The following is a 15307-nucleotide window of genomic DNA, read 5'->3' on the forward strand; positions in this document are numbered from 1 at the left end:
AACAGAATTGATTGTTGAAGAACATGGTTGGGAGTTTGAAGATGAAACATATAAATTCAAATGGTTTAGTGGACCTCAGATGCCAGAATCAATTCGAGAAGTAGTGATTGAAAATGAAGCAGATAATGAATGTGATATTATTGAAAGTGAAAGTGACGAAGATGATGAATGTGATGACATCAGTGAGAGTGAGAAAAATGACGAAATTTTTAAAGTTTTTCTAAATTTTTTTTTTCTTATCGGAAAAATCGTTTGAAAATTTTTGTAAAAATTCATGGTATAACTGACAGAAAATCGAAAGGATTCTACAAATTAGATTTTACCTCAAAAAATTACGAAAATTTTCATTTACGGAAATTTTTTTTGGAAAATTTTGAGGAAAACTCTACTTGACGCTTTTCAGAATAGTAACAGAAGTGAGCATACAAATTTTCAAATCAATCGGTATAAAAATATCATAATAAAATCAGTTTGAAAATTGTTGCCGAGACCTAAAATGCGCAGGCAAGTGGTACATTTGACCCCGTTTTATGGCTCTCTGTACCAACCCAGCTGTCCGCTCTTTTGGATTTAGAGTTTTTAGGGGCTAAATAATGAGCCATGAAAATGGCGGACATATTACTTATCGTTAATTTTCCCCAAAAAATTGCAATTTCATCCCTGTCCGCCACCCCTTATGTATCCACTCTCGCGTCCGCCCTTTGGGATTTCGTCTAGTTATACCAAGATCTTACTCTGGGCAAATTTTCAGCCATATTATCGATCGTTAATTTTTCCGAAAAAAATTACAACTTCATCCCTGTATAGCCACCCCCTGTACCACGAGGAGCGTCCGCCTGTAAGGCGAAGTCTTACCCAGTTACAATGAATATATTCCAATAGAGAAATGTCATATTACTGATCAGTTCAAAATTTCGGCTCTATCTCTCCGACTATTAGGCAAGCTCCTCTTTCCTTTAAAGGAGACAGATAGCTGAACGATATTTTATACAATGTCTATCACCGGGTATGGATTTATTTTTGTCCAAGTTTTATATTGGTCCACTATTTCAAATGCAGTTCAAACAGATATATATTAAATTGTATGTTCCGTTTTAAATTCGTTCAATCTGTATACCTAAAAACAAGACCAAAGTAATTAGATATCGACAAATATATTAACAATTGCAATTAATAAAATAAAAATTAGTAAATTGCCAGGAACTGACGGTATCAAGAACAAGCTTATTAAATCCGGCAGCTCAAAGATCGTAACAGAATTGACAAATATATTTTAAACAATAATACGATATAATAACCTATATCTTTAACATTTTTTAAACTTCATTTGTCAATTCTGTCACAATTTTTGGGCTGATGTAATTAAAAAAACACGGCAGAGATGAAAAAACTTAAAACAACTGGTGGTAAAACACTACCTATGGGACAGAGCTAGAAGTATAGATATTTGACGGATGTAGGGTATAGAACATCAATGAATGTGTAAGAAATAGAAGAGTAGAATGAAGCGATCATATAAGCCGAATGACAACAAAGAGAGTAGTAAAGAATCCAAGAGACAGTTCACCAATAGGAAGACGATCAGTAGGAAGACCACGAAAACGATGGAACGACAACTTACTCGAGGACCACTGAAAAACAAATAGTCACGTCTATATCAAAAGAAAGAGAAGAAGAAGAAGTAAATGAAAATATTACACTGGAGCAATGAAAAATAAGCATAACAATACCAATCTATAAAAAAGGACTAAAAAGCGAAACACATAATTACAGATGAATACCGCTCGGTCGTCCAAATTCAAAACCTAGTATGTGCTTTTGATAAAAGTTTATAGGAAAGCGAGAAAACACTTTTTACTTAGCCGTAGAAGATGATGAAGTATATTCTACAATATTACTGTTACATTTCGTTAACAATTAAGTATTCTTTGTCTTAAGGAATAAATTCTAAATATTCGCTTGGAGCAAGATCTACAAGCAATACTTTATTGGAAAATTGAAACATGATGATAACTCGGAGTTATTTTCAAATTGATAACCTAGTATGTGCACGTACTAGGTTATGATTTTGTATTGTGATGCATTTGTAAATTAGTAATATTATTTGCTTACTCTTAAGGTAGTAAGGCGAAGTGTGAAAAATTATAATTCCATACATTATATTAAAATATTTATTAGGAAAGTTAGGATTATTTACATAAATTGGGCCTGGATATGCAGCAATAAAATCGGAAGAATAATTTTTTGTTGGTTTAATGGTGGAATAAAATCGGGATCTGCGATTGAGTCGTCATCGGAAAATATATCAGAAATATCCTTCTCGTCTTCTTGAATATCTTGTAAACCATCACACCTCTCGCCAGTGGTAAATGGGAAATTTTCCACCACTTCATGTAAGATGCGAATTCATCTTGGAATTTCAACTGTGTTTATACCAGGGTGATTATGACGGTCAGCTGGTATATCAGTGCTTGTGCTTTATATATTTACATTAGTAGGCAATGTTCTGAAATAAACAAAACCGTCTCTAATAATAAGGCAAAAATATTATCCACCAACTATACAGTGACGAGCGCACTTATAACCGGCTAAATACCGCAAGTGATGAAAAACACATTAAGTTGTGAGATAAAAAGAGATGAAACTAGTGGAGGTGTTAAATTTAGCGATAGTAAGTTATAGATTGACATTAATTGACTGTTTTCCAGTTTTAGACGTAGTGGACGAGTTTGAGAAATGCCACTGTCACAGTGACAGTTTTGGTTGACATAATCCATATAATGTCATATATAACTAGAGACTGGATTATATGCTTTAAAAAATGGTTAAATTGTGCATGAAACATGTACTGAAAAAATAACCAAATATGCCTTTATTATATGCAATATGCATTTATACATGCACTTTAAAAAAAAATATTTTTTAATTTTTAGGGCTTGAGATTTGGTGAGAAATAAAATTATAGTATAACTTATAGTATTTATTTATTACTACATTTAATAAAAAAATTAAAATGAAAATTCACAAGAAAATGTCCTCGTTCTTGCTGCTACAGTATATAATATAAAATGTTCAATATTTTCAAGAGTAATGTTATGCCTTCTATCAGTTATTATGTGTTTATATGAGGAAAACGATCTTTCAACATCACAAATCTAAAATTTGACACTAGCGAGTGATCCATATTCATAACTTCGTTAAAGCTTCCATTGATTATGTTATTTATTGAACATCAAAGTTCGACGAAATGGAGGATGTAATATCTAAACACGACTTATTTATTACGCACAAAAAAACTAAAAGAAATGAGTAACATATTTAAAAAACGAGTTATCTCTGGACTCGTTGACAATAATAACAAAATTATTGTAAATGAGCACGAAATAAGAATCGAATGGTAGCTGTATATATCAGAGTTGTTTGAAGATGACAGGAATAATATTGCTGAATTCTACCAAAACTGTACTGACGGCCAGAAATGATGAAATGCGAGGTAGAACAAGCTATAAATAATGCTAAAATTAGAAAAGCTTGTGGTCCAGATGATACACCAACTGAGTTGCTGAAACTAGTAGAGGATCCTAACATAGAAGTAGTAGTAAGACTTTTTAATTCAATATATAACACCGGACTGATTCCCACAGCTTGGCTCAAATCAATCTTTGTTGCAATACCTAAAAAACACAATGCGAGAAAATGCTCAGAGTATCGAATAATTAGCCTAATGAGCCACACTCTTAAAATTTTCCTAAGAATACTTTACAACAGAATTAGACGCAAATGCGAAGAAGATCTCGAAGATAGCCAATTTGGTTTTAGAAATGCCATGGGAGGCACTTTTTGCGCTTAACATCATATTACAAAAATGCCGTGACCAAAGAAAATATGTATTTGTATGTTTCGTGGACTTCGAAAAGGCATTCGATAAAGTACAGAATGTAAAATTAATGCAAATACTGAAAAATATCGGAATATATGACAAAGATGTTCGTGGCATTAAAAATTTGTACTAGAATCAAACTGCTATCGTAAAAATTGGAGATAACTACACCGATAAAATCTCCATACAACGAAAAGTCAGACAAGGTTGCATTTTGTCGCCAACATTGTTTAATGTTTACTCGGACCAGTTATTTAAAAAGGCACACGAGAGACAAACATATGGAATTAAAATAAACGGGGAACGACTTAATGTGATTAGATATGGAGACAATACAGTAATTCTGTCAGATAATATTGAAGGTCTCCAAATTCTGCTTGATCGTATTCACGGGGTAGTAGAGAAAATGGGCATTAAAATAAACTCAAACACAGATCTAACAATGTTTTATCTGGGACATATAGTAAGGTGAAGTCAATATAAAATATTACAACTGATCCTTTAAGGCAAAATAGAGGGCCGTAGAGGTGTAGGAAGAAAACAAGCTTCTTGGTTAATAAACATTCGTGAATAGACTCAATATCAAATGCGGGACAATTATTAAATATTACAGGAAATCGAGAAGCCTTAGCATTGGTGATCGCCAACGTCTGACAATTCTGATATGGCACGCGAAGAAGAAGATTGAAACTGGTAATGCGATAAAGCAGTGAGATTTCCTGTATTGCTCAACCTAACTATGAATGAAGTAATAAAAAAGTAAGAACTAAAAAAGGATACAAATGGGAGAAAAACAACTTAAAATAATCTGGTATGCACACGACGCAATACTACTCTCTCAAAGTGAAGACGATTTACAACGTATGCGTATAACATACTAATTTCCCCGAAAAAGACTAAAGAATTTACTAAGATGTACCTTAAAGCTGGAAGGTTAGATATTAGAACAAGTGATGGTGTTTAAATATCTAGGCATCACATTATCTAGCTACGGAAAGCTCGAAACTGAAGTGGAAGACCAAGTGAATAGAGTAAACAGAGCCGCAGGCTGCTGGAATGAAACAATATCTAAAAATAAAAATATCGGGAAACAAAGTAAAGGCAGAATTTATAAAAGAGTCATTAGATCAATAATGACATACGCGACAGAAACACAACGTGAAACAGAGAGGACAAAAAGGATGTTAGAAATAGCAGAGATGAAAACACTTAGAAAAATTGATGGTAAGACACTATGGGACAGAGCTAAAAGTACAGATATACAACGTAGATGCAAGGTGGAGAACATCAAGAACTGGGTGAGAAATAGAAGAGTAGAATGGAACGATCATATAAGCCGAATGACAACAAATAGGGTCGTAAAGACGACAAGAAACGGTTTCCCAATAGAAATACGATCAGTAGGAAGACCACGAAAATGATGAAACGACAACTTACCCTAGACATATTGAAAAACAGACAGAGTAATATCTACATAAAAAGAAGAACAAAAAGAAGACGATATGTTTTAAGAATATTTTTATATTCTCTTTCTAAGAGTGTCGTATTGTATACTAAAGTTGAGAGAAAATTTTCATAAACTTAGGAATTTTAGGAAGTATACCTTGATTCGAAAGCCGGACTCTTTGATAGCATTAGGAGACGTGTTTATATTTAAAAATTGTGCCTAGATAAATTATACCCATTTATACAGTATATAATATAAAATGTTCAATATTTTCAAGAGTAATGTTATGCCTTCTATCAGTTATTATGTGTTTATATGAGGAAAACGATCTTTCAACATCACAAATCTAAAATTTGACACTAGCGAGTGATCCATATTCATAACTTCGTTAAAGCTTCCATTGATTATGTTATTTATTGAACATCAAAGTTCGACGAAATGGAGGATGTAATATCTAAACACGACTTATTTATTACGCACAAAAAAACTAAAAGAAATGAGTAACATATTTAAAAAACGAGTTATCTCTGGACTCGTTGACAATAATAACAAAATTATTGTAAATGAGCACGAAATAAGAATCGAATGGTAGCTGTATATATCAGAGTTGTTTGAAGATGACAGGAATAATATTGCTGAATTCTACCAAAACTGTACTGACGGCCAGAAATGATGAAATGCGAGGTAGAACAAGCTATAAATAATGCTAAAATTAGAAAAGCTTGTGGTCCAGATGATACACCAACTGAGTTGCTGAAACTAGTAGAGGATCCTAACATAGAAGTAGTAGTAAGACTTTTTAATTCAATATATAACACCGGACTGATTCCCACAGCTTGGCTCAAATCAATCTTTGTTGCAATACCTAAAAAACACAATGCAAGAAAATGCTCAGAATATCGATTAATTAGCCTAATGAGCCACACTCTTAAAATTTTCCTAAGAATACTTTACAACAGAATTAGACGCAAATGCGAAGAAGATCTCGAAGATAGCCAATTTGGTTTTAGAAATGCCATGGGAGGCACTTTTTGCGCTTAACATCATATTACAAAAATGCCGTGACCAAAGAAAATATGTATTTGTATGTTTCGTGGACTTCGAAAAGGCATTCGGTAAAGTACAGAATGTAAAATTAATGCAAATACTGAAAAATATCGGAATATATGACAAAGATGTTCGTGGCATTAAAAATTTGTACTAGAATCAAACTGCTATCGTAAAAATTGGAGATAACTACACCGATAAAATCTCTAAGAATTTACTAAATTTACTAAGATGTACCTTAAAGCTGGAAGGTCAGATATTAGAACAAGTGATGGTGTTTAAATATCTAGGCATCACATTATCTAGCTACGGAAAGCTCGAAACTAAAGTGGAAGACCAAGTGAATAGAGCAAACAGAGCCGCAGGCTGCTGGAATGAAACAATATCTAAAAATAAAAATATCGGGAAAGAAAGTAAAGGCAGAATTTATAAAAGAGTCATTAGATCAATAATGACATACGCGACAGAAACACAACGTGAAACAGAGAGGACAAAAAGGATGTTAGAAACAGCAGAGATAAAAACAATTAGAAAAATTGATGGTAAGACACTATGGGACAGAGCTAAAAGTACAGATATACAACGTAGATGCAAGGTGGAGAACATCAAGAACTGGGTAAGAAATAGAAGAGTAGAATGGAACGATCCTATAAGCCGAATGACAATAAATAGGGTAGTAAAGACGACAAGAAACGGTTCCCCAATAGAAATACGATCAGTAGGAAGACCACGAAAATGATGAAACGACAACTTACCCTAGGCATATTGAAAAACAGACAGAGTAATGTCTACATAAAAAAAAGAACAAAAAGAAGACGATATGTTTTAAGAATATTTTTATATTATCTTTCTAAGAGTGCCGTTGACTTACTATTGTATACTAAAGTTGAGAGAAAATTTTCATAAACTTAGGAATTTTGGGAAGTATACCTTGATTCGAAAGCCGGACTCTTTGATAGCATTAGGAGACGTGTTTATATTTAAAAATTGTGCCTAGATAAATTATACCCATTTCCCTATTATCTCATTTAAGGAGAAACTGAATCATCTAGGCAACACAGCATTTGTATTGCAGATGTAGTTTTATCTAAACAGTGCAAATAGAAAAAGTTAAAAATATCATTGGCGTAAATTATTTGGAAATAGAAACACCAAACAATCTGATGCAATCTTAAACACCCATAAAAATTACATCTAAACATCAAAATTCTTATCGTGTTTTCAAATACATTTTGCAGTTATGAGATCATATTTATGTATTTGCTAAAATAATAACACCAATTACATTTTTTCTGCCAATATATGGTTGTCACGCCTTAAAATAGACATCTTTATGCAAACTTCTACCGTATATATAAAGTTATTACAATAAAAGTGCATTTATGCACTGTTATGATATAAATATTAAGATTTATTATGTTTTAAGATAAAGATGAAAATTGTAGCATGAAATTTTTGTTGGTAATATTTTTGCGATATAACTACAACGAAATTTGGTCTAATGAAGCTCCATAAATACAAAGACCGTATTCAAAATGGTAAGTATCTACTATAAAATTATTTTTATTATATTTTATAATTATTTGAACCATGTTTATTTAGAATCTATATCATTATAGAGTATTAACTAAATGTGTTACTGGCATTAAGCTTAAAGGAGAGACTCTATTTTGGTTTAGTTTTGAAGTAGGTCTTGGGGCAAGGTTATACCTAGTCTCCTTGTGGCTGGACCATTGTTGAATTACTTCTTGCGAGCTTATTTTCGGGGTGAATGGTATGTTCGTTTTGTGGCTCAATGAATTTCTTTTCTGATGAAGGGAATCTTTCATTCGTAGTGGAGTGTTTGATTACTTACGTACCATGGTGCATCCACGATCGATCTAAGCACTTTAGACTGAAATCTTTGGATGATATTCAGCGACGTTGGCTTTGCATAGCCCCGTAGGTGCAGTCCGTAGTACCAGATAGGTTTGATGTTTAGTTTCGATTTACGTCCAAGAAGCCAATATAGTTGCCGAGATTTTAAGTTGAGCTGTGTTTTTTTGGTCTGGATATATTTCTTCAAAGTGTGACGTTGGTCAAGATGGAGTATCTAGCGACTCTTGGACACCAATGTATCTAGCGTCTGTTACTATTGGTATTCGTACATTGTCCACTCTTACAGGTGGGCATATATTGTTGCGGTTGGTAAATGTTATTCGAGTTGATTTCGTATTGTTTACTTTTGTTTGCCATTTTGTGTACTAATCACTGAGTACGTCCAGATGATGTTGCAGGTCTTGTGAGGCATGTGGGATGTTTGTTTACAGCTAGTATTGCTACGTCGTCAACTAAGGAACCGATTGTAGTATTATTAGTCTCTAGTTGTGTAGAGTGAGAAAACCAGCAGCCTGAAAATCAACACTACTACCCTGTGGGACTCCGAAGTTGATTGGACATATATATTGTATTGTTAGTCGATGAATTTTAGATGTCTATTTTCATGTAGGATTTGAGTAGGAGGAAATAGTTAATGGATAGAGCTATTTTTATTTTGTAAAGCAGACCTCTGTATCAGATTTTATAAAACGCTTGTGAGATGTCTAGGAATTCATATAGCGTTGCAGTATTTCTTTTAGTTAGTGGTAGATTGATTTTGTCGGGTAGTGGAGTGGGTCATAAAAATAAACTGATCTGCGTATGTCCTTTGTAGCAGCAATATTTTATAAACTTTGCTTACGGTTTGTTGGGCTTTTTTCCTGCCTTAAGGGTCATAGTGGTTTCAACGAATTTCCATTATTTTAGAAAGTAAGATACACTTATTATGCTTTTAAACATAACTATTAGCATAGTAATGGTCTTACGAGGAAAGTGTTTTAGTATTTGTGCTGAGATTAAATCATAACCTGAAACCTTTCGAGAGTTATTACTATTTAAATGGAAAAGGGCCACAATTAGGGGATTATTGAAGGTAAAATTAATGCACAACCAAATACTTACCATGTCGGAATAGTATTATGAGGTTTTTCTCCTGGTTTTTCCCTCATAATTTACTATGGAATCACTAACAGGAGATTTTTACTGTCATCACGGCATGTGTTTGTCTTTTTAAAGACGAATTACATGCTATGATTTTTTGTGACGGATATTCTCAAGTTAAAGTTGATTTCATGTAATCAAATGAACTATCTTACAAGTAAAGTCGTCCCAGGAACGCAACTCAACAATATTGGCAATATCATTTTAAAGTCGTCTACTTTAAAATGTATAATGTTGTCTGAATTGTCAATATAAATGAGTCAGATAATATTAAATTATTGGAAGAATTTTTCACCAAGTAACAAAAAAACAAAATTTGTTTAATTTAATAATGTTTGCATTTTGAGAACAATTTCCGAAGTGGAAATTGAAACGTCAATAAACGTACTAACCTTTAATTGTGGCTTATTCCCATTTAAGTAGTAATTACTTTAACATGCCACAAGAAAATAGCTTTAGAACAATACTTTCGAGAGTTGAGTTTGTTTATTTTTTTCTTAACTTATGTAGAAGTCCATCTTTTTCACTTCTTCATCAGGGCCTGCTGGATCGATTTAAAGTACGATTTTAAGATGTTTAGCAAAGACGTCGACTTTTTCTTTGTTGGAACGGGCCCATTCACCATTTGGTTAACGGATGAGAGGGATAGTTCTGTATGGTTTCTTAAGCTTCTTGGTCGCCTTCCATAACGTCTGGTCATTTTTAATAAGGTTGGTAATGTAGTGTTTGAAGGTTTCGTTGTTTTCTGCTTTGATAACTACTTCAAGTTGCCTACATAGCTTATTGTGTATATAAACTTTACAAATAAAAGACAGATATCGAGCACAGTTTTTTTATTAAATCTTTCCCAAGTACTTTCGCTCTCAGGACATCTTCAGGGGCATTTCCTCAAAAATGTTGTCACAATCAATACATTTTCACAAAAACTAACACTAGACAAAGGACAAACAATTTAAAAATTGTTTTGATGCTCCATTGTGGGTAACGACAGGAGACTGAATGAACGTTCACAGAATGAACATTCAAGAATGTCTCACTTACAAGAAGATCGTAGGCAAAACAAAGAAACAAACAAAAAGAGAATGGTTGAATGACGAGTGTAAAAAGAAGAAAACGTACTTATCTTTCAAATATAAGCGCCAGCATTGTATGTTTACTCAATATTAGTGTGAAAGAGATGCGGTATGTAGAAACACCGCGCGCGGCAGCATATAATAGAACACGCGCTAGATTAAAAATTAAAAAACTAACGTTTAAATTAATATTATGGACTTAGATGATTTGTTATTTTGTTAATGAATATTCGATGAATATATACTGGCAGACCAGTAGCGTATGGCCCTTTATAGTGCGTTGCTTCACCAGTTCCCAATCGCAACGAGAATTCGCTATCCCCCCTGCTTTTGCCAACGTTACAACGCCAAATGTCGTACTTGCATACATTGCAGCAGAGAAAAAATATAAAAAATAGAATATGGACAATGACAAAACATGAAAACAATACTCACAAACATTTACTTATCTATAGTTAAGTAAACAAAACCTTAAGTAAATCAGTAAGTACATTCTTCCACATTTCTACTTATATTAATTTTTGTTTAAGGAAAAGAAACAGTCATTTCTTAATGCGTATATACTATTGCTTGTAGTATTTGTAAATAACATTCAAGCATCTAGTGACAAAACCTTCCTTACTCAAAAACATAAGCCAATATCTAAAGTAGAACCACTTAATGGACCTTGCTGTGTTTTGCCGCTATGTACATACACCAAGTGTTATCAAACGATTAGCTGTGGACAGCTTTGTAACAAAAAAGAATTACTGACAAAGACGTAAGTATTAAATTAATATTCTCGTTTATTTTTTATATGAATGGAAAAAAAAATTAAAATTGTAAATATAAATTCTATTAGCCTAAATATCTTACTGCAGGATCACTACGTTCATAACGTAATTAACCAAACTTACATTTTTACATACACTTAAAACTATGAGAATACATTGACAATGGGTTGCCAGTCAGAAAGTGACCGCAAATATTTTAATTCAATTAATAGTAATTAATTTTTGCCAAAAAGTTTATTTCGTTCATTTAGTTTTTTTAATAAAATACGCTGCTCATGACGTAAAGGCATGTTTTTCTTGTAGCAAATTAAAGCTATTGTTTTCTTAATATGATAATATAAGTTTAACTGAGAAAAAATGGTCTTAAATTAGGATTGCCAGCTGTTAAAAACGCGAGGTTTCAACTTTATTTTTTGTTTATCTTTATATAATTTTTTTAGATAGTCCAATCATGCATCCTTTTCGATGTGTTTCGGGTTTATTAGTTCATTTATCTCCGATGATTGACCTCTCATAAAGCGCCAATTGCTTTATGTAAACCAGAAAAAGCATGCTCCAGTTCTTTTGAGAAGCGTTGCCAGACTCGTTTCTTATTTTGCTTACAAGTGCATCTGTTTCATTTCTTATAATCGTCGACGCTTGTTGTATCTTATTTGACAAGTAATTTTGGAATTTTTTAAATGCTAGTAAATAGTTTTTCTATACTACTTCTCTATGTTCCGTTTGATCTCGTTTTAGCGTTCTCCGCTGATCCATTGATTGGAGGATTTGTCCATTGTTTTTATGTTTTTACGCATGCACCTAGGTCTATTTTTATGCTCAATCTAGCATAACTGTAGTAGGAATGCAAGTAAATTGTTATCTGGTGTACTGCAGCCCCTTAAAGACAGATGCTAAAAACCAACCCAGTAATTGCTAAGTTGTATGTTTAATACAATAGAATAGTTAATTTATTTTTACAGTTTATTAATTTGTTCATTTTTAGCCAAGATTATCATACTCCTGGATATAAGACAAGAATGGCTTATACAATAACGGATTGCCACTTGGAAAAATGCCACACTTTTCAACACTCCTGCCATCATTGTCCAGATCCCAATAAGGATAACTTTAATATACAGGCAGTTCGTAGAATATGTCAACCTTGTTATTATTTATAAAAATTAAGTTATGTTTAAAAATTAAATTTTTGTAGTTTTTTTGTTTTATTTAATGTAAGGCAATTTTGTAATGGAAGTAATTACTTGGGAATGCAAACCGTTTCTTATACAAAGTCTTAAGGGAAATAAAACCACGATTTATTAAACTCTTAATCTGGTGTACAACTTCTAGTCTTTTTTCTAGACAAACTTTTTAGTGAAAATAATAAGATCCAGCTTACAGCAAGGGAACGTAAACCTAGCTCACCTACAATAAAAAAGCGAAATTGGAAAGGGCTTAAAATAAATGAAAACCGAAAAACCAGCTAAACCAGGTGCAATATACTCGAAATTTTAGAAGTTGTAAATATAGTTAATAAAAGACATACTTAAGCTAGGAACACTAAAGTATATTTCACTAATTTTCGACTATTTTAGATTAGGGATAAAAGCTTTGATTAAACGCCCCGCTGTGCTGGTAAAGTTAATAACAAATTCTCGCAATATTTAAAGTACTTTAGAAACCAAGTTAAAAGACGGTTTTAACTTTAAAATTGAACTTTAAAAGAGAAACAAAGCTTTAAGATAGGACAAAACCACAACAATTTTTCAAAAAACAACAGCAACTAATAAACAGTTTACAGCAACTAATAAACAAAGTTAATGAAATACGTGAAAGATTTGGACTACAAGTAAACATATTAAAAACTAAATTTATGGTCATCAGCAAAAATAAAATTAGAGACGTCCAACTGCTTATCAAGAATACACCAATAGACCGAGTAAAACAGTTTAACTATCTTGGAACAATAGTAAACGAACAATGGGATCACTCAAAAGAAGTAAAATTTAGAATAGAGAACGCTATGAGTGCATTCAACAACATGGTCAAAGTCTTTAAAAGCCACAACCTTAATCTGGAGATAAAAGTAAGGCTCCTACGATGTAATAGCTTCTCGATATTATACTTCGGAGTTGAATCCTGAACACTGACTGAAGCGATGGAGAAAAAACTTAAAGCCTTCGAGATGGGGCTATACAGAAGAATATCAGGATAGCATATAAGGATATCATGGACGGACAAGATAACCAACGATACTGTACTACGAAGAATGGGGAAGGAAAGAGAAGTGATGTATACCATTAAAAGGAGAAAGTTAGAATATCTCGGACATATAATGAGAAACAACACTAAATACAGATTACTGAAAATAATCCTTCAAGGTAAAGTATTCAGAAAGCGAGGAATTGGGAAAAGAAGAATATCAATATTAACAAACCTGAGGAAATGATTCTCCACAACAACAACTAATCTATTTAAAGCATCAGTTAATAAAATAATTAAAGCCAGAATGATCGTCAATATTCGAAACGAATAGGCACCAAAAGAAGATAGAATTGATAATCGAATCGGAATCGAATCAAATCAAATATCGAATATAATAAAATATCGAATCTAATCGTTTATTAATCCTGATGGAATCGATTATCAAATCAAATCGATTTTTGAATTGAATTGATTCAAATATATACAAAATGTACAAAATGTACAAATGTACAATAATATAAAAATGTGAGAATATACAAAGTGAATCAGAACATAGAAAGCGTAAACAGATTTAAGTACTTGAGATGCTGGCAAACGATAAATAAGATCCTGATGATGATGTCAAAGTTCGAATCTAAATAGTTAGGAGTACGTTATTCAAAGTGAAAGCAAGATTCTGCAATAAAGACCTGAGTCTGACTTCTGGATAGCATGCCAATAAGTGCTATGTACTGTCTACACTGTTGTACGAGGTTGAAGTATGAACGTTAAAGGCAAGAATGTCACGGATTCTTTTGAGATATGGTTTTACCGATAAATATTGAAAATACCATACATTAAAAGAGTATCATATAATCAACAGTTGGAAAGAACGCATAATAATAAGGACCCTATTAACAACAGTTAAATAAAGAAGAGTAGCTTATTTTGGCCATATCTGATTAGCACAATATAGATAAGAATTCTAGTTTATGGTCGCCAACCTCCGATAAGTAGAGGGAATATGCAGTAGCACTTAGTCATTCTAATAACTTAGACAGTCATGGGGTACTCTTGACTTCATATCGGTCCTTAGTTCTAATCTTTGCGACCTCTAGTCTCATCATAATTTGGTCTATTTTGTGGCCTTTGTTTAGCAAAACTTACATTAAAATCAATATAATAATTGGTTTAAAATGGTATATTTCCCGGGAATTGGCTGTATATTAAATTAGTTAAAAAACTTAGCTGCTGTAATCGGTGTAATATTTGGTTAAAAAATTAAATCAAAAATTAAAATTGATTATAATAATAGTTCAGAACGTTTTTCGATTTATAAGTCCAACTTTGCGAAGCATTTGCACTACTAACCACAAAACCAAATAGTTGTTGGGATTAAACTGCAGACTACATACTTAATAGTATTCAATTAGATTGCATAATGCCGCAAACTATTGATATAACTATCCAGGAATATTATCTCCGTACTAGAAATAAAAATCAGATCCGCGTGGGTCTGCGAGAGTTGGCAAACTTTAATTTTTTATCAAAGTCTTTTCAATAATTAGAATCAATCTTTTACTTACTTTTTAAAACTTTTATAGTGCAACGTCCAGTAGTGAAATACCTCTACATATATAACAGTCCAGAGGAACAATTTTTTTTTTTTGATAAGAATGCACCTTATCTAAACTTAGTTGTTGGATTTGTTTGATATCAGCATTGCTTTGTTTGCCCATCCATGTCCCCCATTTCATTTACTGCAAAATCATTTTCCTAAGTTCCTAATTATGTAAATTCAATAGGTCTTAATCCTATGCCATCGCATACTAAATGTAAACTTGTTTTATATATTTATACTTTTAAAAATGTCGCTCCCTTCAGTTTGTGCATCTAAATCATT

The 15307-nt window shown here is 32.5% G+C and overlaps 1 long non-coding RNA gene across 1 annotated transcript; it reads left to right on the forward strand.

Annotated features, from left to right (window-relative positions):
* Positions 1–7635: 7635 nt before the first annotated feature.
* LOC140446769 (uncharacterized) lies at positions 7636–12432 on the forward strand. The gene is made up of 3 exons (XR_011951495.1): positions 7636–7912; positions 10996–11225; positions 12224–12432. It is a non-coding gene; the product is annotated as an uncharacterized lncRNA (long non-coding RNA).
* Positions 12433–15307: the final 2875 nt, after the last annotated feature.

Source organism: Diabrotica undecimpunctata, chromosome 7 (assembly GCF_040954645.1).
Source record: "Diabrotica undecimpunctata isolate CICGRU chromosome 7, icDiaUnde3, whole genome shotgun sequence".
Classification (NCBI taxonomy): domain Eukaryota; kingdom Metazoa; phylum Arthropoda; class Insecta; order Coleoptera; family Chrysomelidae; genus Diabrotica; species Diabrotica undecimpunctata.